The 26,411-nt window shown below is 44.1% G+C and overlaps 1 long non-coding RNA gene across 2 annotated transcripts; it reads left to right on the top strand.

Annotated features, from left to right (window-relative positions):
• Window positions 1-1,444: 1,444 nt before the first annotated feature.
• On the top strand, window positions 1,445-15,229 carry LOC104911329 (uncharacterized). Of its 2 annotated transcripts, XR_014884096.1 has the most exons (4): window positions 1,445-7,703; window positions 9,379-9,564; window positions 9,646-10,067; window positions 13,161-15,229. It is a non-coding gene; the product is annotated as an uncharacterized LOC104911329 (long non-coding RNA). The 2 variants fall into 2 exon arrangements; XR_793830.4 differs by having other exon boundaries at window positions 1,446-9,564.
• The last annotated feature ends 11,182 nt before the right edge of the window (window positions 15,230-26,411 follow it).

Here is a 26,411-nt window from a genome sequence, read left to right as displayed (position 1 = left end):
GTTCATTTCCTCTAGAAAGGTATTAAGGAATATTAGAGGGATAAGAATCTGCTCATTAAAGATATGTCCAGCAGATCCCTCGCTCACAAAAGGAAAGACTGCAGGGCTTAATTTACCCAATTGTTGATGACTGATTAGCAGAGCCATTTAGAAATGTTTTTGATCCTCCAGTCCCCACATTACAAGCATGGCTGGGGCTGTAGGGCTGGACTGCTCCCAAGTAATCTCGGAAGCTGAGGGAGCTTGGAACAAGATTTTATTAATACTCCAATCGATAAGCACCAGGGAGCAGAAGGAGGAAAGCATTTTGCCGTATTGCATTAAGGGTGGCAGGTTTTCAGTGGGCTTGGACAGCTTGCTTGGCTGCTGAGCACCTTGCAGAGCTGTGTGCTGGGCATGCACCATTCCTGGCAGCCCCTGCAGTTATAACAATGTGCAATGGACTTGGGAGCTGCTGCTGCATAGCTGTTTGCTTCTCTGCAGCTCCATGCCATGGGGAAACATGGGGCAAAGAAGGCTGGGATAGAGCTGCTTTGAAATGTGGGCAGACCCCCTTGCCAAGATGTTTTTAATTGAGTCTTTTCATCTTCATTTTTCATCTTTCAGGCTAGATACTAGGAAAAAATTCTTCTCAGAAGGAGTGGTGATGCAATGGCACAGGCTGCCCAGGGAACTGGTGAGGTCACCACCCCTGGAGGTGTGCCAGAACTGTGAAGTTGTGTCACTGAGGGACATGGTCAGTGGGCACGGTGGGGGTGGGTTGGGATTGGACTTCAGGATCTCAGCACTCTTTCCCAACCGTAGTGATTCTATGAATCAGTGGTTGTACCCAGTTCCCCTCACTTTGCATGGCCAGTCCTGGTCACAGTTCCCTTTTCAGCCAACAGACAGAAGCAGTCACTTGTAAGGTGTGATTTATCTGCTCTGTTTTAGATATGTACACTGGGATGCACCGTGTGATGGGCTTCCATTGCCCAAATCTGTTTACAGAGAACTTAATTGTTAAAATATAGCAGTGACAGTCAATGGAGATGCCTGGACAGCTCATGGTGGTTGGGTGTGTTGCATATGACCAGTCATTAAAATGAGATTCAGAAGCGTAATATGAAAGACTATGGCCTTTTTGCTGTCCTAAGATGTCACAGTTGGCCTCTTGCTGCAGCTCCAGAAGCACACAGGGCACCTGTAAACTCGATATCATCTGGATCTGGTGCCTGCCAGGTATACATGAATGACTGAGATAGTCTGGGACATTTCAGATGGCATCAGCCACCTGTATTTAGGCTTTCCTTATCCTGCCCACAGACAATTACATCAGACCCAAATTAGTTATGCTGGTTCTTGTCACTTAGCAAAGATTCAGTGGAAAACATTAGCACTGCCTTGACTTTCAGTGCTGACATGATTTTGAAGACTCAGTGCCTAAGAGCAGAGCCCAATTGAGCTGGGCAACAAACAGCTGAAATGGATGGAAAGATCAGCTGCATATTTTTTTGCTGTGTGAAGGAGACAAGTGGCTGCAATGAATCTTTTTGTGCGACTTTCAGCTTGGATTTTCCTTGTGGTGAATCCTAACACTGAGACTGAACTTCACAGGCATTCAGTGGAATATGTTGCTTACTCTAGTAATTGTCATGGTGGAAGACCAGAGTCCTTTGTCCCCAGTCAATCAGTTTAACAACAAGCCTGAAAATTCTACAAATCCTATGAATCCTATAAATCCAGCCCTCCCTCCTAAGAGCTCACACTAAGTGATTAAGAGAGAAGTTATGCAGCAACATTTCTTCGCAGCACAAATAGATCTGAAGCACAGATACGTCTGACAACTGGGCAGCAGGACGAGGATGGCTGGTAAAGTTTCCAGCTTGTTCTTCTACATCAAGGTGCAGTCTGAAAGTTGTATGCATTCTGGAACATGTTCTGCCCTGGGATTTCCAACGTCCTCTCAGCCCTGGAGGAGTTGAACTCACCCTCCACATTACTCAGTGGTTTATCCCAGGGGTGTTGACAACCAATGTCAAAATGCAAGAAATCTATGGGTATCTTTTCTTCCTGTTAAATATAGCCTTGAAGATATTAAAAAGATGATTCTTACCCAAGAGAGAGATCTCATTGCCCAGCATCGGGTGCAAATTGTAAGAAAAGAGTTCCCTTACCCAACAAACTATCTTTTCGGGCAAAATGAGAGTAAATAAGATAGAGGAACAAGCAACATGCCATAGGCAAGACCTTTGTAAGGTAGGACACAATCCCTGCACTTTGGCATTCCAAAATTAAAATCTACCAAAGAGTTGCTCCTCTGGACCTGAAATCCTGCTGGGTCCATGGGTGCCTCAGTTTCCTCTCTGCAATAATGGGGCACCAGCACTCATCTGTGCTGTTGGAGCTCTTCTACTGCTTGCATATTGTTCAGACAACATGCATGCTGTAAACATACTGAGCTGAGGATTATATAAACTAGCTATGCACATAAATTCAAGGATTTAATAGGGGAAGAAGGAAGGTTTTGTTTGTGTACTTTTTATTACAGGATATAAACAGGCAAATAAACAATTTTCCATGTAGCCTGAACTTTAAGGCAGCCCAAATCCTGTCCCACTGTCTTTCAGAGTCCTGTTCAAAGTCAGAGACAGGCAAGGGAGCAGATATGCAATTATTTTATTTCTCTGCAAAGAAACAAACAAGCGCAAAGTAGTTGAGAGTTAGGATGAGGAAGAATGCAGCCATTCTCACCTCTTAGCTCTGACAGTGATGCAGTCTCTCTTCATTTCCTGGTTTAGGGTTCACCAGCCTTTAGATGTCCAAAGCATAAATTCTCCAAAAGGACTGACCATGGCAGGCTTCTTTAATGGGAAGGAATGGTGTATGAGTCATCTGATCTTGTCTAAACAATTGTAGACAGTGAGTCCATCTGGGAAAAGCACTGCAGTAGGGAGATGCACTGGCAGTCATTCACACTTGTGGGCTCTCAAAATTAGAGGCTTAGATGAGAGGACAGGATTCTGGTTCTTGTCATACGGCTCCAGAATTACAGAAGTGGACACCTCGGAATCGCAAATCAAAGGGCAGCAAGCTTCAGCCCATCTAGGTGCTGCTTAATAGCTGTAGCCTCCATCTAAGTTAGTCTGGGATCTCATTACAGTCAATGGAGGCCCCGGTTCACCGCCATTACAAGCTGTCATTGCATCATTTCAGCGCCAAACCAATTGTGAGACATGATCATACACAAGAACCATCTCATTTCCCACCCTGAAACAACTCCAGAAGAAAGTTGGACATGGATCCATTAAGCTGTTAATGCAGAATTTGGCTCAGCCTTGATGTAGGCGTAAAATTGTCATTCATGTTTTTAGGGCATCTCAGCAGTCTGGGAGCACTGATATTCATGAGAGTTCAGCTTTTTTCACTCTTGTAGGGAAAATTAAGCCTCTTCCCTCCCACCTTGGATTTACCACCTGAACTGGGAAATCTGCTACTCTAGAAAAGATACAAAATGAACTCCACAAAACAGCTATGAGTTTCTTCTGGAAAATCTGTGCTTCTCAGAAACAAACTTTTGAGCCTGGAGACAAGAAGTAATGTGTTGAAAAGAAACTTCAGTGAGCTACAGGGAAGGGCAAATTCTTGTCCATGTTTCAGTAGGTCACAAGGTGCAATAACTGACCATACTGTTGAATGCAAGTATGTACTCTGGATCAGCTGAATGATTCTTTGAGTTTGGTTAATCAATTACAGGACCTGTTGCCTGCTATTGCCTTTTCAAAATGCTTCAGAAAGAAGTTTTGGTGTGTTTTTTTTTTTTTTTGTTTGTTTGTTTGTTTTTGTTTTTTTTTTTTAAGATGCATCTTATTATGAAAGGCACGTAGTGTCTGTGGTCCTCCCAAACCAGCTTAGTATGGATTCCCACCTTCCTCAGGTCCTTCAAGGAGGGATGACAGGCTGGTAGAATAGTGGACTAATGAGACAGAAGAGAACCAGATGCCCAGCACACTAGAAGAAGACTAGAGCAAGTTTTTAAAGAACATATCTCAAAGGATCTTCAAAGGATCTTCAAAGAACAACACCCAAAGGACAGGGCTGCTGAGAGGATGTCATGGAGGCAGAGTACACTTTCTAGCAACACTTTGTTGGGACGTGTTTAGGGCCCTACACATTCTCTATTTTCAGACATAGCTAGGCATCCTTCAGCAAGAATTATTTAAGCAGTGGTAGTTTGTTCTCCTCAGCATCTGAATTTTGCTCAGAAAGATTAAGAAAAAAACAACATTGGAGACTGAAAATTGTTGCTTATGCTTTGGCATGTAGTCCAACAGACTTCCTTTCTCTTCCTGTCCCACTGTGCTTCCATATCCACTCCAGTTTGAGCTTGAGATTATCTTCATACATTCCTCTTTCTAAGAGAAGATCCCACGTGTGGTGACACATGGGGGCATGGCCTGCCAACAAACGGCAGCACAAATGATGTCCTCTGGGTACCTCAGTCTGTCTGGATAACTCATAGAATCACATAGCCATAGAGATTGGAAGGAACTTCTGGAGACCATCGAGTCCAACCATCTGCTAAAAGCAGTAAGTTGAGCAGGAAAGCGTCCAGTTGGGTCTTGAATATCTACAGAGAAGATACTGAGTTACTTTGAGGGAAAAAAAAAAAGCTGGAGGGGTTCCTGGTGTTAATCACACATTTTCCTTGAGCTACTGAAAAGTCTGAGTCAATCCTAATGTTTTGCTTACTTTGTCTTCTGTATTCCATCAGCAAGGCTGGTGTCCCCAATTGTGACCCAGCCCTTGCTTGGCAGGTTAGTGGTTGCCTAGTAAGTTAGTCCCATCAGAGAAATCTCGTTATTTGTTCTCCTTTGCAGTCATTTGTCAGTCACAGAATCACACAATCACTATGGTTGGAAAAGACCACTACGATCCCAAGTCCAGCCCCAACCCACCCAAACTGTGCCCACTGACCATGTCCCTTAGCTCCACTCTCCTTGTTTCCGGAACACCTCCAGGGACAGTGACTCCACCATTCCCTGGGCAGCCTGTGCCACTGCATCACCACTCTTCTGGAGAATAAATTTTTCCTAATATCCAACCTGAACCTCCCCTGGCACAACTTAAGGCCATCACCTCTTGTCCTGTCGCTGTTCCCTGGGAGAAGAGGGTGACCCCACCTCACTACAACCTCCTTTCAGTAACAGTGCAAGAAGGACAGTCTAACTTCATGCTGCAGCCTCCTTGAAGAGAAATCAGTCCTTTAATTAAGCAACTGCTCCAAAGGTATTGGGGCTACCAATGTTGCTGGGCACAGAATGGAGGGATTTTGGAAGAGACCTCAGCAGTGCAACACCTGGAACAAAGAATCAACAGCAGCGTGAGCAACACATCATAAATGTCCCCTATCCAACTTTGAATTAAACACCCACTCAGCTGAAACATTTGAATGATGAACATCATCATCTGGGGGTGAGGGGGGAGGGAAATCTAGGCGGCTTTATTTTTTTCCAGTGTTACAGAAAGTATTTCCTTCCTCCTGCAGATGTGCAGCTCGGCGCTGGAAACAGTTACCCGTCGAGTTCAAGCAGCTGCACTCATGTGTCACCAGGCTATGAAACACCAGCCCCGAGCTGTCAGCTCCACCATTGAAATTAATGGGCCAGACTGTTTACATTACTGGAAATCATCCCATTTAAATATATATGTTATGCTGAATACGTAATACAACTGTGAATTGGCAGTGTGGAGAGAAGGGGATCGGGTCTGGAGAAGGGAAATTGGAGGGGGACATGACAGGGTGTAAAAGGAGAAAATCCGGGAGATTTCCCTCGGGGGAAAGATATTAATTTGATGAAAGAAGTGTAAGGAAATACAAAAATTGATCAGATAGCACTGGAATGAGAGGGATAAAGGGGACAACCGTTTTACGTATGGATAAAAGGATGGATAGATATGTGAGCTCTGTTCAAGAATAAACTCAGAGTGGGATCGTATCAGTGTCCCAAGCACCAGAGGTCACTGGGATCAAATATCTCCAAGGGTCACAGAGCCTTTCAGCGGTAATGGAGAACTTCAAAAAGAGGAAAACACACAGACTAGGAAGGGAATTTTTTTCATTGTTAGTATTCAGGAAAAGCAGCATTTTTCTGCAGCATTTTAAGGGAGTAAATAATCAAGAAAATGCTGCTGGAAGAACTGGGAATGGGCCAGAGAACATGGGTGTGAGGCAGGGAATGTTCAGATGCAGCAGGGTCTGAGGAAAGTGATGGAGGCTTCTCAGTCTGAGATGGAAGAGAGGAGGAGCAGTGATCTGCAGCCTGTGCAGATGGGGATGCTGTCCTTGGACATTGTGGTAGCCCAGATCTCCTCCTTCGGGTTTGCTATGCTGGGAATTTCTTGCCTCCATCAAAGGATGCCTATTAGTTTCTCCTTCTTCTTGTCTGGGCTCTCAGTGGAAGGATCACACCCCACAAGGCTCTGAAGATCCTGTTGTCATGGCTTTGTAGGAACTCCCAGGTGATGCTGGGCTGGAGGTTATCCAAGGTGACAATGGGATGTTTGGGACCTCCAAGCTGACACTGGGCTGGAGTCTGGGACTGTTCAGAATGCAGAAGAGGAGGCTCAGGGGAGACGTTATTGCTTTCTACAACTCTCTGAAAGGAGGTTGTAGTGAAGAGAGTTGTCGGCTTCTTCTCCCAGGTAACAGCAATGAGAGGGACCTCAAGTTGCTCCAGGGGAGGTTCAGGTAACCAGGAAATTAGTCTGAAAAAGTCTGAAAAAGTGATCAGGTACTGGAATGGGCTGCCCAGGGAGGTGATTGAGTCAGATATTGTACTGAGGGACACAATTTAGTGGGGAAATATTAGTGGTAGGTGAATGGTTGGACTGGATGATTTTGAAGATCTTTTCCGACCTTGGTGACTCTGTGATTCTATGATCCTCCATGATGACAGTGGTGTGGGGCTACTTCCAAGGTGACACTGGGTTGGAAGTCCTCCAAGCTGACACTGAGCAGTTTTTGATCTCCAAGGCTCAGGAACAATTCAAGACTTGGCAGAAAAATGAGTTACTCCAACAAAAGGAGATGTGGGGACTTTGCCCTGACTTTGATCCATCAACTACAGACAGGAACCCTTCCTACATATCTGATAAAATCCTCATTTTGATGAAAAGAAGTTGAAGAAGGGCGGAGATCTGAAGCACCAGCTTTTTAATGTGAAGTTGAAACCACAGATAACTCAGAATTTGTAAATGACTGTTTATAAGGGAAAAGACTTCTTTGTAAAGACAAAAAAGATTGCAGCATTCAACTCTTTGTTTTGTTCTTGCTTTCTTTTTATTTTTTTCCTGGGAGTTGTAATGTTCACCTGCATTGCCATACGGGAGCAAGAAGAAATGATTCAGAAGTTAAACACTGCTGTGAAGAGACCATCAGTCTCACCAGCATGTGCAAGCTCATAACGCAGGCGTGTGTAAATGCATTTTTGTTTTGCAGGAGTTTGTCTCTGTGCCAGGGTGCTGCAAGAAGCAGCCCTGCAGAGGGAGGGTGCAATGTGAGCAGATCCCAGCATTCAGTCATCAAGTATTAATGGGCCAGGAATGCTGCAGCTATAAAATATGGAAAGAAAATCATTCTGTTTTGCAGAAGGACCTCGCCGAGGATGACTCCACCAGCACAATCCACCAATCTATCACCTCCCAGAATCCCACATGAGAAGGTGGGATAATTACTATAATTTTAATGTACTCCAAGATGATTTAAATACACTCGGTAACCTAAAAATATCCTGCTTTTCCGTGAAAGCTCTGACTTTCTGAGGTAATGCTGCCCCAGAGCTGCTGATGGTTCACATGCCAGCCCCTTCTATTGCCCCTCTGGGCTCTATAAACCATGTCACAGCTCTTTCCCCTTGGCCTCGTGGAAAGTCTTTGCCTCTGCAGTTTGCACATCTCTCTTTTGGAAAAAAAAAATATATATATATTATCTGGAGATCAGACAGGGAACCATGAATCCCATGGCTGTGCTGGAGCCCCAGCAGGACAGAGGATGGAGAAGAGGACGTTAGAGACAGGGTGGGGACCTTGGAGCCTGGGCCAGATGAATGCTTCAGTATGCTTGGAAGTGTCAGTGAAGCAAATAGAGTGTTTCTAACACAGTCCTGAGCATTGAAAAATAGTGCTTAAATTGCCTCCAGAACCGACGTGAAATCTGAAGATTTGGGAATATCTCTTGTGATTGATTGAGTGACTGATAGATTTGCTGATACGTGTGCTATACGTGTATGCTAGGACTTGATTCAGCTGTCCAAACACAGTTTCCTTGAGCCAAGCTGGATGCTAGAAGCTCCCAGACTCCAGCTCTTGCTTCTGAAGAGCACTCATCTCCCCTCACTTTGCCAGGCCTGTGGGATGCTTCAGATGCACAAAGGCATCTCGGATGGCACCAGGCTGTGCGCATGGGCAGCCAAATCCCACCCTCTGAGTCAGAAAGATTGCATTCTCAAGGTTTTCTCTACAGTCGCTGGGATCAGAACTCTACCTTCAAAATAAATAACATCCAAAGCCAAGATTCCTGGATGGTCAATTAATTTTGTGGGGGCTGGTTTGGAAAGATTCTGAAACCCAATCCTCTCTGTAAAACTGAGAGTCTTGGCAGCTGTGTCAAGAAGCAAAGTGTATATTTTCTCTAGAATTATTTCTACTATAATAAGAGAAAACAGCAATAAGAAAGAGCCTCTTCTCCTTTTATTTATTTTCAGAGGTCTCCAAGGGTCTCTTGTTTGTCCCTCTTCCTGCTGAAAAGCAGAAAAACCCAAGATGAGGTTGAGTCTCATGTTTATTTGCACAAGAGCAAAATTATTAGATAGTCTCTCATGACTGTAAATGTTAATCCATGGGGTTTCAGTAACATGGATGTTTATCAAACCTGTGCTATGATAACTCATTGAATGAAACAAGGTGAAAGCTGCTAACCCTGCATTAAGAGCTGGGTTGGGTTTTGACCAATAATGGGAAGGCTTCTGGTTTGAACATCCACTGCTCTTTGGTCTTGAGCAAAGAAAGACATGCAAATGGCCCACTCTGAACTCACAGGCTTTTCCATTCATTTCTAGGGTCTTCTGCATCAAACTTGCAGCACAAGCTCACACAAAAGAAAACAAAGAATTGCACAAACTCCAGCTGATACAAAACTGATGACCTTTGTTCTGCTCCTTGGTTAACCACCATGAAATTATTATTGCAGAGATAAGCATCATAAATTTTTGTCTGGCTTTTTTCCTAGATCCTGTTTAACAATATTTCTTGGTAGTTTCTTAGTAGATACTTTTTAGCCCTGGCACCATTCCTGGAGTACTGGCAATTAATCATATTAACATTTATTTTTAAAAATAGTGAGGTATCCAGCCTCCCCAGCTGAATGCTGCTGAATACAGGGAGAGCCTGCAATAGAGCAGAGCAGCAGGACAAGTCACACAGATGGCAGAGACACCACTGATCTCCCAACATCCCTTCCAGTATGGATGTCTAGGACTTCTCACTCTGGTAAATTCATGCCCATCATTTCCAGACTTTGCAGAGGTGAGAGCTATATACCTGTTTTTATGCTTTGCTTCTTATGTTGAGTTGTTGAAGTGATGCTAAGCGAAGCTTTTCCTCCAGCTTGTTCCAGGGGATGTTCCTGCACTGAAGAGATGCTTGAGACATTCACTCTGCTGGATTTATTACCTAGGGGTACCATGGTATCCTGCTCCAATGAGAACCCAAATCTCTCAGCCCAAATTTGGGATGAATAAGGGCAGAAACTAAGGCCGGGACATGGCACATGGAGGGCAACACAATGACTGTGAGCTGTGACCCCAGAGGAAGCTCATGGGGTTAAACCACTGCAGGAGGAAGCGCTGGGGACCATGGAGAATGAGGCAGTTAAGGGCAGGAATATGGGGAGCCTGAGCAAAGAAATGAAGGGTCCTCATCAGGTATCCACAGAGAATAGCAAAGGAAATCAGCATCCTGGGAAATGGCTTCCATCCAGGAGCCAGCTGCCAAGGAGAGAGCACTGCAGAACCAGGACTACCCTTCAGGTAAAGCAAATATTTTTATTTGGTGTCCATGTTAGGCATGAGCTGCATTTCAGTGGAATCTACTGGTCCAACCTTAAAAATGAACTTGTAAAATACACAGCAAAGAAGCTGTTTATGGCTTAAAGAGCAAGGAAAGTCCTGCTCCTCCTACTAAATCACTTCATGTGTTCTTCATCCTTTCAGCCTGTAGTCCCCAGCTACCAGAATCTCAAGCAGTGTTTTTTGGAAAGGTGCTGGGGATGTATTTATCTCTTTCTGTGATAGACACTGATGACAAATGTCCCTCTTTTTTCAATTTTTTTTAATAAATTATTTGGTCTTGAAAGCTTGGCCCTTTTAGTCCTGGCTGCTTTACTATCAACAGGAAGTCTATGGCAATAGTTCACAAGAGTCAGACCTTGAGAAGATGTTTTCCAATGTCTTCCACCAGACATTTTGAGGTTTTAATCATTTTTGGTGTTCCTCATTATTTCAGTTAATAAATCCAGGGTGGTTACAGTGATGATTCATGCAGGATGCATCCTGTTTCTTCTCTCCCACATCTTGTTGGCAAAAAGCTGCTACGGATTAGGAACCTTGCCCTTCATTTTTGGAAATTTCTCTCCCACTATAGACTTCAAATGAGAATTGCTGTGGTATTTCACTGTGTGCTATTTCAGAGAGCTGACTTTTTTGACGCAGTCATCATCTATATGGAAAAGAGGTGTATACATGAATCAGTAGTATAGTTCAGCTGCATCTGCATTAGAAAGGCGTAAAAATGAGTGAAACTCATTTTTATAAACATAACTGCAGTAGTTGAAATGTGTTCTTCTTTGCAATGCCAAGTCGGCAGTCCAGATATACACCAAGACACTTTTCAGACAGGAAGTGCAGAATAAACAAGGTCCTACAATTTCACACCACAGCTTCTACATTTCTATTTGTACCTCTGGTGACTGGAACGTGTCATGGTTTGGGGGAGTTTCCTGAAAGTTGGCTGATATGTCTTTCAGCTGTACTTTTTTTTTTCCGCCTCTAGTTGCAGAAAATTCAGATGTCTTTCAGCCTAGACCCTGGATGAAGGCTTTTTTTCTCCATAAAAGGCAGCAGAACAATCTATCCTTTATTATCTTCAGACCAAAATGTTGGTCCATGAGATTTTAGGTTGTCTTTAGGAGAACTTTGCACGTGTAAAGTTTTCTGCTCTTGGTCTGTCCAGTCACTGGTTGGGATAGTAGAGACACCCAACCCAATACTTCTGCTGTTCTTCTTTATCAGTGAACAAACAAAGCAATAAGAAGCTCAAATCCTCAAGGAACAGATGGTCTTAGTTGGGAAATATTTTTCCTTCTTCTTCAATAACTGAGGAAAAAATCACATATCCTCACCTTCACACAGCTGAATCCCATCAGCTGCTGCACCTCAGATGCCAGAAGCTGACATGTGAGCACAGCCTACATCTCACCGAGAGAGGGGAACACAAGAGCCAAAGCAAAAGGTGGGCTTCTGCCTCTGGGCTGTTCTCGGGACTCTGCTTATGAAAGTGGAGAGCATCAGGAACTACTGGAACACGATTTCAATTTGATTTTTAAAGTAGGTCAGATAAATCTAACATCTTCTTACCAGTGGTTCTAAAGAGAGCCTGGGGTGCCGCTGTAGGTATCTTCTGTGTAAAGGTTAGGCAAGATGATTCTCACCCTTTTATTGCAGAGACCTGAATATATTCTTTACTTCCCTGTGTGGACTTGGTAAAGGGAACAAGACCAAAGCGTATTCCATTAAGCTTAATCAGTACTGTCTCCATCTCCTACTTAACAAACAACTGCTGGAGATGGCAGAAACTTGATTTGGCTTATCACTTTCCAAACTGTGCTTTAATGGCTGAGCTTTTCCTGGAGTTTTCAGGTTATGAGTCAACAGGAACATCCTCACTCCAGTTTTCGAAGTAGGAGGCATGTATGTCTGCTCATTGTCAAGAGCACAGAAGATAGTAGGTAGAAGAGGAAATGAGCAGGCAGACCTACTCAATATTAAAGCTCTGCAGTGCTGGGGGCATGTTCAAGCAAGCTTATCTCCCCCTAAAACTGGCAGGCTGAGTAAAAGCACTTGGTAGAATAGTGACCTCCAGGGAAGATGAGATACCTTCTGCATAATTATCTCCAGTCAAGGTTTGGCTCTGCCACCATAGATGTTAATCTTTCACACCCACAGTCAAATGGCCACGTAACAGCCCTTGTGGTGAAACGAATGAATGGAAGGTAAAGGAATGCAATGTTCTTGTTTTGCATGGTTCAGGATCAGATACATTAAGTGCTTTAGCTCCTATTGCAGCACGGAGAGCTGTGCCTTATCGCAAGGCTATATCCTGTTGGCAGCACAGCAACCACAACCTCACACCCGAAACTCACATCGAGCAATCTCTGCCCTGAGGATGTTGTAACTATTGAAGGTGAATGAAAAAAAAAGAAAAAAAGAAAAGAAAAAAAGCAATAAAGATATGTTGGGAGAGCTTTAGGCTTTGATTCAGCGAAGACTTTGAGAACATGTTTCATTTAAACAAGCCATAGCACCCACTCCCATTAATAGATCATAAGCATTTTAAAATGAAAATAACCTGTGATGATACATCTACTTAAAAAAAAAAAAAAAAAGACAATAAAATAGATCCAACTCCAAAATTATGGAAATAATCATCAGTAACTTACAGACTAATCGTCTAGGAGATAATGTGGGAGATGTTAATGGTTTCTAACGGATGTTCATCAGGTTCTTAAGTACTGGAATCAATAACCACTCTCTGGTAAAACCCGAAGTTGTTGTCAGAGGCAACCACAGCATTTCCAGCAATTGTTGCTCATTTCATATTTATGAGAGCATGGTCACAAAAGTCAACTGCAATTCAGCCCTGGCCTGACCTGATGCCATATCTATGGGAGATGCTATGGGACACCAGCTGAACCTGAAATGTCATGCAATGAAAACCCACTTAGGAGAATGAATATCTTTTTTTCCAAATTGCTGGCTTTTAGGACTCTCTGATGATCCTGGTTTTAGCATTGGTTTTGGACTGATGATGTTTCCATGTCATCATTGCAACTTTTATTTCTACAGGCTCCTGAGACTGCTGGTTTAGGTGGAGAGATCACCTTTCATATGACCCTTAACCTTGGTCTTCGTGTTCAGGCTTAGATGGACTTTAGAATCATGGAAACATTAAGGTTGGAAAAGACCTCTGAGATCATCTAGCCCAGCTGTCCACCTGTCACCAATATTACCCACTAAACCATCTCCCTCAGCGCCACATCTCCACAATTCATGGGCAGTGACTCCCCCACCTTCCTGGCCAGCCTTTTCCAGTGCAATGCCACTCTTTTTGAGAAGATATTTTTCCTAATATCCAACCTGAACCTCCCCTGGTGCAACTTGAGGCCATTCCCTCTCATCCTATTAAAGACATTAAGCATGAGCAGTTGTAGCTGTAATGAAAAAAAGTATGAATAATCTTGCATTTGTGAGGAACGTGCTGCAATAAAATAATAAAATTAAAAAAACAAAACAAACAAAACAAACAAAAAAAAACCCAGCAACCACGGCTCTGCTAGCCCTCAGTAGCTCTTTACATTCTGACACTTTGCACCCTTGAACCTGAGACAGGAGAGTAAAATAGAAGGGAAAGTGTTGTTGATCCAAAGCCAGGTTTGATGAAGTACTGCTTGTTTGGAGTGCCATAAATCCAGCAGGAAAGCAGAATCCTGAAAGGCAGGTAAGTGTGGAACAGGCAATCACAGCTGTTGGATGGATTGCCTTCACTCACAAGGCATAAATCAGCACCCAGTGCCCTTCTGGATGGCGGCATCTGCTTCTAAGACCTTCAAAAGTTCACCCAGCTGTGGTCCTTCCTGATCTTCAGGTGGTACCCAGCAGTGTGGCTGAGCCTGTCTGGGTCCCTGGAGCACGGACAGTACTGACAGCCTGTGAATGTGAGCATGAGCAGCACATTTTTCCCCTCCTTACCAGATGTGCCTCTTGTTTTTGAGCTATTTGCCGCCCAAGGACGCATTGAGCTTACACAAAGGTACTGGTTTGATGAGGCTCATCTTTCCTCCAGCAGAAGATGGAAAGGCTTGTGTCCTTATGCTCTGTGATGCTGCTTCGCTTCATGCCCCTCCTAAACATACTGCTGGTGCTCAGAATGAGAGTGGCATGGGATGTGTTTTATGGTCGCCACAGCAACTATGATGGCAGCATTAAAAAAAGGGCACAGATGTCACTCAGTGCCCATGGTGCAGGGGTGGTAGGGGAGGTCAGTGGGTGACTTGGCACAGCTCACGATGGATTTGCAGCCCTTTGGAGTTGCAGCATCACAAGGGTGCTGACAGGGGGGATTTGGGCGTGTGTGTGTGTGCAAGGAGGAACTTCTTGCAGTAAATGAGAGGCACTGTGAGCACTGATCGAACAGCTGAAGCTGGTCCTGAAAAGCAAAGTGCTTCATCTCTTTGCAGACAAACTTGCTGTAATTACACATGTGGAGCAAGTAGGGGAGCAAGAACTGATGATAGAAGAGATGCAACAGCCCCGACAGAATTAATGTAATTTCTCCTATGCCCTTAGTTGTCTTAGTGGAGGAAAGGCTTGAGGGGTACGCAATGCCTGGGGAGGTGAAGCAGGAGGGAAGGCAGCACAGCATGCAGGGCTCTCCCAGCTGGCAATCCTGGCATCCCTGAGCGTGGCACTCTGGGATGGCTGCAAACCCCTGCAAGGTCACCCTTGGGTGCAGCCAACACTTGCTGTATCCCTGCCTCAGGGTCTTTATCACAGAACCATAAAGGCTGGAAAAGACCACTGAGATCACCAAGTCCAACCCCAACCAACCCCTACGATGCCCACTGACCATGTCCCTCAGTGCCACATCTCCATGGTTCTGGAACATCTCCGGTGATGGTGACTCCACTTCTCCCTGGGCAGCCTGTGCCACTGCATCACCACTATTTCTGAGAAGAAATTGCTTCAAATATTCAACGTGAACCTCCCCTGGCACAACTTAAGGACATCACCTATCATCCTATGACTGTTACCTGGGAGCAGAGACCAATTCCCACCTCACCACACCCTCCTCACAGGGGGTTGGAGAGAGCAACAAGGTGTCTTCTGAGATGCTGTCATTATGTGGTGCCAATAAATGCTGCTGGGATCTAGATCCCATTTGTGGTGTGGCTCTGGTCTGTGTCATTACCATATCCCAAGCAGATCTTGGGCATGGCTCAGAAGCCAGCGGGGAATGTCCCTAGTGGGACAATTGTGCATATCCACTGGGCTGGGTGTATGGACAAGAGTTCTGCCGTAATTTTTAGCTACAGGACCAAAAAAAATCAAAAAAGCAGAGAAAATACCCATTAGCATATATAGTACTCATAGACGTGTGTCCTAAGTGACCTGCTGAGATGTTTTTAGACAGCTGAAATAAGGTGAAATGAATCCTTCCAGGATCATGCTGAAGTCTTTGCCACTGGAGGTGCATTCTGAGGTTCCTATCTATGAGGGCTGCTCCAAAAGTAATGCCTTCTATTTTATTATGTTGGCCCACAATGTCAGAGGAGGATGTTGGTGGAATGGCAGTAGAGGCTGAACCTTCCCACCAATATCCCAATATCCAAATTTTGTTGCTGTGAGACAGATGACAGCAGAGGGGCAGTCTGACAAAATGGCGTCTCCCAAGGGTGTGCCTATGAAACAAAGATTTGGAACTGAATTCTTCCATACAGAAAAAATGGCACCCACCAACATTCATTTACACTTGCTGAAGGTTATGGAGGCCAAACAGTGGATGTGAGAGCAGTGAGGTGGTGAATGGTGAGTTTCAGCAGTGGCAAAAGCAATGTGAATGACAGGACACATTCAGGATGGCCATGCACAGCTGTCACAACACTAAATGAAAAGCATATAAATCAGCTCATCCATGTGAATTGGCTAATGGTTGTGACTATGTGGAAAAATAGTATTTTATAGCTGAGAATTTGCTCCATCAAACTGTGCTATTGGTCTCTTTGTATCTGCTGTCATTTCCATGGAAATAAAAAGGAAGCACTACTTTTGGAGCAACCAATGAATATATCTCCAGCCCAGTGCGCAGGCCTGGCTCTGCAAGAGATCCATGACCATCAACCACTCTGCCATCTCTTTGGTGTGTGCTTTTACTGCATCTCCCAGATCCTCCCAACCCAGAGGTGAATGCTTTGCCCACCAGATTCACCCCTGTCCTGCAGATGGGTCATTTCACAGCACTTCCAGCTCCAGCCTGGTCCTGGGGAGCAGCATTACCCAGCAAGGAATTCAGGTGGTTTTCTCTAGGACCACCCAGGAAATAAATGGTGATACAAGAACAGGGTTTGGGTTCCTTGCTCTCACTCCCAGCCCCAGGCTTCAACCACGGAACTGAACACACAGCTGCAAACCACACAGTCTTATGTCAAAATAATCTAAAGAAATTAAGTGATGTTAAAATCATAATCCTTCAGCCTTTTCTCAGGCCAGACTCCAGTTAAAATCAAATGCACGCAGACTACTGCAGAAGTTTTCTTTATTATTTCTTTTACCCACAGAACTACAGAAACAGGCAATTATCCTGAATCTATGGCATTCTCAGGAAGAGAGCAGTATATAATATGTTCCTTATGAATTTTTGGGCTGGCTTTGTGATTTTCCTTTTGGAAATTCTGAGACACCAAACGAAAGGGAAATTTTTTGCCGTATCTGTGAGAAGATGAGGTGAATTTTGATACTCAGAGTAGAAGTCTAAAAATGAAAACTTTGATGTTTGGGTTGGTACAGCTTTATCTTTGAATGTCTGCCCTGATTCTTTCTGTGAGTATGCTCATAAAAGCCTTACTGATTGGGAAGATACACGTTTAAATAAAAGTGCACAAAAATATTGTGTCGCAAAGGCAAGAACACAACCTCCTGAATGGTTGAACTTTGTTTATTGCAACAGCTTTGAGACCTGAGAGCAATAAATGTACAAAATAACTGTGCTCTTAGGAAATAACAGGACATGGTTTGCCCAGAGAGGCTGTGGATGCCCTGACCATCCCTGGACGTGTTCAAGGCCAGGTTGGATGGGGCCCTGGGCAGACTGGTCTAGTATTAGATATGGAGGTTGGTGGCCCTGTTTGCAACAAGGGGTTTGGAGCTTCATGATCCTTGAGGTCCATTCCAACCCAAGCCATTCTATGATTCTATGACATCCACAAACTACATCATGATTTGCTGTTGGGAAAAGTAACAGCCTTACGGAGCAGCTCTGCTGACAACCAGGGTGCTTTGGTTTCTTCTGCTCTGTGCTCTGAGCAAAGGATCAGACCCAGCTGCAGAGTGTGGCAGAGCTTTATGATTTGTGGCAACGTTTTAAAATATGTGCTTTATTGTACTGCAGCAGAACAGCCTATGAAAGGCACTGGATGGAAAGAATCATTTTAATAATGGAGAAAAAAGATAGGAGTTGGACTCAACAAAAAGATGGGCTGTATTAGGGCTGCTGAGGGAAAAGGACTCTGTTCAACCTTATTCTTCTCTCTTACAACTGACATAAAGGGGGAGTTGCTCAGGTGAAGTGAATGAGGTTACAGTGCTACTAAATCATTATAAGAAAGTATCAGGCTTGATATTTTATTTCATTCTTCCTAGCCTCAAAAACCACTGCTTCCCATGGGCTAGATTGTGCCTATGTAAGCCTTTCCTTCCAGGCTTTTTGTAGTGATTTATGTTCACTTACGGTGCGTTATTTAACCATAAGTTATCCCTTTGAGCTCCAGGCAGGGCGCATCCCCTAGTCAACAATGAGACAAATCATAGAATCATTGAATCATTTGGCCATCTGGTCCAACCCCCCTGCAATGAACAGGGAACCACAGCTCCATCAGGTGCTCACACATCTGTCCAGCCTGACCTTGAGTGTCTCCAGGGCACCTATCACCTCGCTGGGCAGCCTGTGCCAGTGCTTCATTACCTTTATTGTAAACATCTCCTTCCTGATGCACCGATGGAGCTGTAGGTGTTCCTGTTCATTGCAGGGAAGTTGGACCAGATAGCCTTTAATGGTGCCTTCCAATTCAGGTGAATCTATGATTCTATGATCCTTCATTATTACACTTGCACGCAAACCAGTCTCCAAACCAAATCTTGATCCTTCAGTATCCAAAAGCTGAGAACAGCATAGCTGAGAATCATGTAACGATTTGGCTTGGAAGATGTCCCTGGAGGTCACCTTGTCCAATCCTCTGCTTAGGGCAGGGCTATAGCAGGGGACAGCTTTGAAGTCACACTGCATTGCTAAGGGCTGTGAAACTACTCAACCATTGAGGAAGGTGACTCTGATTCCCATACTTCATTATTCTTTTCTTTAAATCATCCGAGGATTAAAAATATATCTTATCTTTTAATTAAGGATCAGTTTAGCTTCAGATTGCAGCATAATTTAATTTATTCAAAACGTTCTTAGAGTTAATTGACACCAACTCATATACAATGGTGCTTTTTGTCTCGGTGCACTTCCCAGTCTGCAGCACACTGCGGTTTGTGCATTGCATGTACATGAAAGAGGAGAACAGCCATGCCCTGGGGTGGCTCCTTGCACCCTGAAGTCACATTGACTTCAAAGGAATTGGATGGGTTGGTGCAAGCTGACGCGTTTCACAAAATGACACCTATTCAAGACAGTGGGAAGTGAAGATCTACATACATAGCCAATCTTGGGTCCTTAGAGCAAAGGAACTAGAGCTGAACGATTGATACCAAGAGATCGAGAGTCTGGAGAAGAGTGTAAGAGGACAAACAATGACATTGCCTTGAGTGCCAACTCCCTTCTCACAAACTGCCAGAAGTGCTGTTTCTGCATCTAGTAACCCTTCAGGAAATCCTCTCCCATGAGAATTATTTTCAAGTAGCGTTAATGTTTTGCATTCACTGCATGATAAAAAAGCATCATCATCTGACAGAGGCAGTGAAAGCTGCAGATGCAAAGCTGTTGAGGGCTTTTATTGCATGTACAGATGTGTGAGCCTGAGCCCTGTGCTGAGGTCAGTTGTCAACAACTACCTTATCATACAGGCTGCAGAGTTAAATCCATCAGCACTCAGGGCAAGCAGGTCACTCCCTTTCATATCACTGTAAAAAAAAAAAAGCCTGCTGTTTTCAGCCACCATGTCTCAGCGTGGCATTTTGTACAGTACTACACAGAAATCAATGCAAGAACAGCTCAGGGGGCAGCCCAAGCACTCAGGTGTGTACGACACGATCACCAGATTGGTGCTGGCAGCATGGAATTCTGATGTTGAAGAGCTGCAAAGGTGAGTTGTGGAGTCAGCTCTCACTTTTCAGCAGGTGTTGGATGATTGCTATTTAGCCTAAATGAACCAAATTCGTAGAATCGTAAAATCATTAAGATCATCAAGTCCAACCACTGACCCATCACCACCATGCCATGTCACCCAAATTCCTGTGCAATGTGCAAAGATGAGGCAGGAAAGGGTGATGAAAATATGGCCGGGCTCATTTCCATTCTCTTCTGTTCTCTTTGGTATCTTCAAGATGTCAAGTTTCACCTCCAGGTTTGGGCATCATGCATGAGACACAGCTGCCTGTGCACACAAACACACACAGGTCTTACTGCTCTGATGCCTTTGTGTGTCTCTCCTGACCTCCCAACACCAGCTCCAGGATGCTGGAGATCTCCTGCAGCTCCTGCATCACACGGACAGGGATACTGCAGATCCCTAGTGGATAGGGGTACTGGTGGATGGCAAGCTGGATGTGAGGCACTGGCACAGATTGCCCAGAGAGGTGATGGATGCTCCATAACTGGAGGCACTCAAGATCAGGCTGGATGGGGCTCTGAGCACTGGATGGAGGTGTAAGTGTCCCTGTTCACTGCAGGGGAGTTGGATCAGATGGACTTTCAGGGTTCCTTCCAACTCAAACAATATGATTCTGTGATTCCATAAGTGTTTGTGAATTAGTGGCCCACTTTAATTCATTAGTATCATTAAGTATTTAATTAAGAAAGTTAAGAATTAATCATACATGTTCATCCTATAATAGTCACGATAATATTGTTGCTAATGAAAAATAATTAACAATAGGCTGTAGTTCGAGAGGTAGTGGCAGTGGTGGCATTGCTGTGATTACAGACATGCTTATGAACAAGGCTTAGGAGCAGAACAGAGCATCCATGGTGTTTATCTTCATGGGCTGTAGATTCTTCTGTTTCACTACCTGAGGTGGCTCCCTTTGCCCTACTCTGGCCATGTCCCCACACTTATTCCTCCTGTGCTTCCTGCAGTAGAGGCTATATAGATTTGAAACAAAAGATGAAAAACCACTGTTGTGCAGCTTCTGTTGGGCACTGCAAGAACTTAAAAAAAGGGACTGGCTCCTTCCCTCAAAAAGAGTGGAGAATCCTCTGCCAGGGACTTCTAATTTGTTGTTTATCACCTGCCATTAATCATTACTCCGTATGTCTGTTACTGCTGTCAGCTCCTGTCTGAGTTGAGGTCGATGAGAACTGCAATATCACAAACAAGAGTAAAGCAGTGGTGTCTGCACAGTGGAGATGATGATGGCAGAGTTATCACAATCTATTTCCACTCCAGACTCTTCATGAGGTGTAGGACAAAATGCAAGTTTTTCTATGCACTCAGGAACAAACCAGAAAGTGTTTGGAAAATTCAAGGGGAAAAACTGTTCTGATTTTTGGCTTTTGCAAGGAAGGAAACTCACAGGAAATATTTTCCTGGCCGTGGGAGTAGCTGATGCTATGGGTAACACGTTCTCTGTACATACATTCTCAGGAATGCAAGGTTAACAGGAAAAGGCAGCTGGGAATCAGCAACGAAAAATCCTGCCGACTCTCCAAAGAGCATCTCTGATCATTGTGACATGCATATTTAGCTTTGAAGAGCTGCTGCTTACATGAGAGCCTGAAAAGAAGGACAATGTGGGACTGGAGAAGAAGTCCTGAGGCTCTAGGAGGGTAGAAATCAAGGTGCCAAGGAGATTCTTTCCTGGTAGTTTCTGGTGTTTCACCTGAGTCGCTCTCTTTTGAGCTGCTCTGTGACAGAAATCCCTGTCATCCATCCCTCCATTCATTTAACTTTCCGTCCTCTCACCCTCCATCCATCCACCCACCCATCCATCCATCCATCCATCCATCCATCCATCCATCCATCCATCTATACATCCATCCCTCCATCCTTCCATTCATCCCTCCATCCGTCCATCACCCCTAGCACCATGCAAAGCCCCAACAGGGAACGTCAAGGTTCTCAATGACTCATGCTGTCCTTTCTAATCTCTTCAGCACATTGTCTTTGATTCCTCTGAGGTTCCCTTGCTCTTCCATTACTCAGTGGCTGAGTCCATTGCTGGGTGCAGGGATTGGTAGGGGCTGGAGAGAAGACATAGCTAACTGTTAACATAAAGTGCTGGCAAGAATACTTCCTTGCCCCTGCTCTGGTGCTCTGTGATAGAATGACAGCAATGGTGGACAAAGGGAAGGCAACTGCTTGACCTTTCATGTTTACCTTTGAGATGAATGAGGGGGTGGCAGCTGCATCCCATCAAAGTTCCCACTTTGGGACTAAGCAAGCATGGGGAAGCTGTTCTGATGGGACAGAATGTTCAGGGATCAAAGGCTTTGATTCCACTTGTGTCAGGAGATTTGCCCTAAGAGCAGATTTGCTTTGACGTTGTTAAACATAGCTCAGGAGAAGAAAAAAAATGATGGAATATCCTCAGTCCTGGTGATGCTGAGCACATACACATAAATACATGTTTTTAAAATTAATTGTAAAGGCAGATCCATTACGACATCAAGGCTCTTGGAAAAAAAGTGTCGTCTTTTTTTTTTTTTTTAATGAACATTCCCATTTATGCACTAGTGCTAAAATAGCTGCTGGAGGATGAGGGCTTTCAAAACTTAATTGATTAGAGGAAAATCCCACCTCCTTAATAGTTATTCAGACTCATTTCATATTTTACAGCTATTACGTAGTTATAAAGTAGCTGATAGAAATGCCCCTGGATTGCAGATGGGAAAACTATTTCCCATGAAAAGATCAAAGTCCCAGTTTCCACATTTGAGCACCTCCACCAATAAATCACACGCCGAGATACTAAATTTCGGCATCAGCTTTCTGCTTTCAGACCGATCAGACTCTACAGCTATTCAAAAGCAGAAAGTTTAATATTAGTAAGAATAGAAAATGCTTTAAATACCTGGCACATACAAAAATATTGACAATTAATATATTGTTCAGCTCTACTATTTAGCCAGCCTTTGTCTGTAATGGGATCAGCTGCAGATGGTCACTATTTGAAGCATTTCATTGTGAAATAGTAGCTTTTTCCTCTGATAAGTAACACTCTCATGGTGACAATCCATCACTGCTTACAGGGCTGGTGTTGTCAGTAAAGCCTTATTTACTGCTGCTCCGACCAACGAGATGCTTTCCAAACGGGCAAAAATCCATGTACCTCTAGAGAAAATGAGAGACCTTCACTTCTGGGGAGGACTCGGCAGGTACTCCAAAAGTCTGAAAACACTTTTTACAGACCTGTGCACAGAATAAACACGACCAGGAGACTCCTGAGCTGGCAAAGGACCAGCAAAGCACCAACTGAAGTCAGTGAAAACAAAATGAGAGTGAGGGCCACTGAGAGAGGAGCGAGTGTGTATCACTGCCGCTGGGAAGCAGATGGGCTTAGCATAGAGACAAAAGGGATTCACTTATTCCAGGTAACCAGTGGAGTATCGTGCACTGTCTGGTACAGCTGCTAAGGCCAGGAGTGTTTTGGTGGAAGACCCATCTGAGTAGAAGAGCACTTGTGCCATGAAGGCATATGAAGAGCTCAGATGCAGAAGCTAACATCTCCATCAGTTTCCAGAGGATCTGCTCTGCCTTTTCATTTGTCTGCCAGCTGTAAAGCCTTCTCTTCCCTTCTCCATCACATTCTCCTGCTCATAATTATTTCATCAAATCAACTTATTCTCTCCTTCCTGCAAGTTTCAAGTTCCCCAACTCCATTCTGCAATAAATCTGTCTAAAACCACAGCTGTTTCTGCAACCCTCACGCCTGGGTGCTTGTTTTTATTACCTGCTTTCTATTAGACATATATATGTATATATAAAATACATATATATTTTATGTGCCTTTCTTTTTCTCTCATTTCTATTTCCTTTCCACTGCATTCTTGCTCCCTCTCTCCTCTGGCCTCACCACAGCCATTTGTCACTCTCTGGACATTTTTTTTCTTTTATCGAGATGTTTTCTCCAGGAATGTTTTCCGCCAACGCAAGCCCATTAACTTCCAGAGTTCAGCTGACAGCCTGGGCTCCAGGACCACTGCCTTGTGACATGGAGTGCTTTCAAGATGCTGGAATTGGTTGGTAAAATAGCCCGGTCACATGCATAAGAGAAAAAAGAAATGCCATACGAAAGATAATAAATTTTAAAGCTGTGCCTGGGTCTCTCTGTCTCCGCTGTTTTTATTTTCCTTCTTCTTGCATGGTAATATGTTAAATGGTTGTGAGAATCTCTCTGTTCCTTAGCCGGAGGTTTTTCTGCTGCAGACAAATTTGTGTTGAATTTCTCACACCCACCCTGAAGGATCCAATCCTTTGCAGTTCATGAGACTTTGTTCATGCTATCAACACAGACAAAGGCCTTTGAAATCACAGAATTACAGAATCATACAGTTACTAAGGTTGGAACAGACCACTAAGATCATCTAGTCCAACCATCAGTTGGTCTTGGTTTAAACACTCAACTGGTACCTGAATTATCTGCATTTAAATTAGCAAGCTTACATTTGAGGATTCTTTAGTCTTCACTGTTAATTGGATCTTGCTAATGATGAGAGCATCATTAAACTGACGTAATCCCTGTCATCCTGTTAGGGAATGATTTACAGAATTGGGAAGGACAGCCAGCAGTGAGGCTGCATGGCTCCAGATGTTGCTGATGGCTCTGGAGATGCTCAGCTCTGGGTCATGGTTTGGTGCCAGCTCAGCCTATGGCTGTGTCACAAAAATAATTGCATTGGTTAAAGCAGAGCTGGAAGAGGACAAACACAGAATTAAAGAACCATAGAATCCTTAAGGTCGGAAAAGATCTCTAAGATCATCCAACCCAATCATCCACCTATCACCAATATTGCCCACTGACCACAGCACTCAGTGCCACATCTCCATGGTTCCAGAACACCTCCAGAAATGGTGACTCTACCACCTCCCCAGGCAGCCTGTGCCACTGCAGTACCACTCTTTCTGAGAATAAGTTTTTCCTACTATCCATCCTGAACCTCCCCTGATGCAATTTGAAGTCATTCCCTCTCATCCTGTTGCTAATCATCCTCTTTTCTGTGCAGATGATGAAAGGTCAGCATCAGCAAACTGATGGATGAACCACCTCAGGGTGTAGGATGCATCATGGAGTTTTCAGAAGTGTCTGAACTGTATAAAGAAGCCACACTGGTGGAACAGGACATGGGAAGAACTTATGAACTCACTGATGGAGGAGAAACCTGAGTCACAGGTCTATTTTTGGCTGAGTCAAAAAAACAGGGGCAGGAATATACATGAAGAGGTGACCAAAACCCACCAGAAATGGGCAGAGCATGCTCCAGGTTCATTAGAGGTTAAGAGTTTGAGTCTGAAGAAGGATGGTACCTGATGACCTGTCTATGGTAAAACCTATAGAACAGAATGGAGTAGATGTAATTATTAATTCCCACAGAACTTTACATGGCTGATTTTGGCTCCATGGACCATTTAGACCCAAACTATCACTTTATATTTTTTTCTTCCATAAGATGAGGCACGTCCCTCTCCTTAGAATCATAGAATCACCAAGGTTGGAAAAGACCTCCAAGATCATCCAGTCCAACCATTCAGTCCAGTCCATCTGCCACAGAAGGTTGAATAAAAAGCAGTGATGATATTCCCGAACTTGACTTAATACAGATTAAGCACCAAAGCCTTTTAGCAACAGCTTCCCCTTGGCCTAAGGAGGTTTAAGACACAGTGGGGACAGGCAGTCAAATGCCCCCAAAACTAGAGATGAACCACGACCGCCTTGGAGAATTCATAACCAATATCAGGTAGTAAAGCTCGGAGATTTTAGAGATCACAACATTAGTAAGGCCCAAAGGAGAAGCCATGCAGGTCTGCAGGTATCTCATTCCCTCTGAGACCTCCTGGGGATCTGGAGATGTCAATGCAGCAGGGACAATGGGGGAAGCTGGGGACAGGAAAGCAGAAGCTGGATGAAGGGGAACTCGGGACACCTCCAAGCACTGCATGTCTGGGATGGCTGGATAACGTCTTCAGTTGTGCAGGCTCTGGAGTCTAAGTGTAATTCCCCATATCCCAACACAGATGTTGAAAATAGGGCAGATGAATCATGCCCTAAAAGTGCCTGTTTCTGCTGACTACAAAGGGAGCTTGGGGTGACCGGCTCAGCTGGAAATGTCTGCGTTGTGGATATATGAAATCAGGTGAGAGAAATTCCACGTCTCCCACTGCTTTGTCTCAGTTTCTTACCTGGAAGAGTCACTTTTCAAGATAAAAGGCTGTCCCAGGCTCCAGGGCTTCTTAATTACGTACTGAGCTGCTCAAATAAATGACAGCGGTCGGCTAGATAGAAATTTCTGCAGACTTCTTTGCAAAGTTGAAGTCAGTTTTGAGGTAAGACTTCTAGTTCAGTGCAATGCACAAGAATTCAGCAGAAGTTTCATGGCTAAATTAAAGGTTTTTAGTGCAGCCAATGGGAAAATGAGTGTTGCAATCAGCCCTCTCTCCCTCATCTTGTTTTCTCTGAGATTAAATTCAAACAGTTGTATCCCACCCTGACAGCATGCACGTCCCACAGGTTCTTGTGCTGACTCCACAGATTTCCTTCATGAGAATTACTGCAGGAGCAATGTGAAAAATTCAGGTTCTTATCTCTTCTCCACCCCAAATAATCAAGAGCGGTGCCTTCCTAGGAGCAAGCAACTCATCTGAGCATTTTCCATCAAACTGAACCCCGGGCAAATTGTTGATAAAAGTGATATGCTTAAACGCCATCAAGCTGAACCCCAGGCAAAGTGTTGATGGAAATAATATGTTTAAATGCCATCATTAGGTTTCGTTGTTATCAACCTAAGCTGAGCAGCGCTGCTCACACTAAAACTTGCAAACTGAAGGAGAAAGGCTTAGAGTTTATACTAAAATCAATTAAATTTATGGTGATAGTGGATTTTTTTTTTTTTTTTTAATAATTGAAAAATGAAGGAGGAAAAACTGCAAAAAAATCATCAGCCAAGTCTGG

This window comes from Meleagris gallopavo, chromosome 6 (assembly GCF_905368555.1).
Source record: "Meleagris gallopavo chromosome 6, MGAL_WU_HG_1.1, whole genome shotgun sequence".
Classification (NCBI taxonomy): Eukaryota; Metazoa; Chordata; class Aves; order Galliformes; family Phasianidae; genus Meleagris; species Meleagris gallopavo.
The sequence above is the reverse complement of the archived record's forward strand: the minus strand, read 5'-3'. Positions and strand labels throughout refer to the sequence as shown.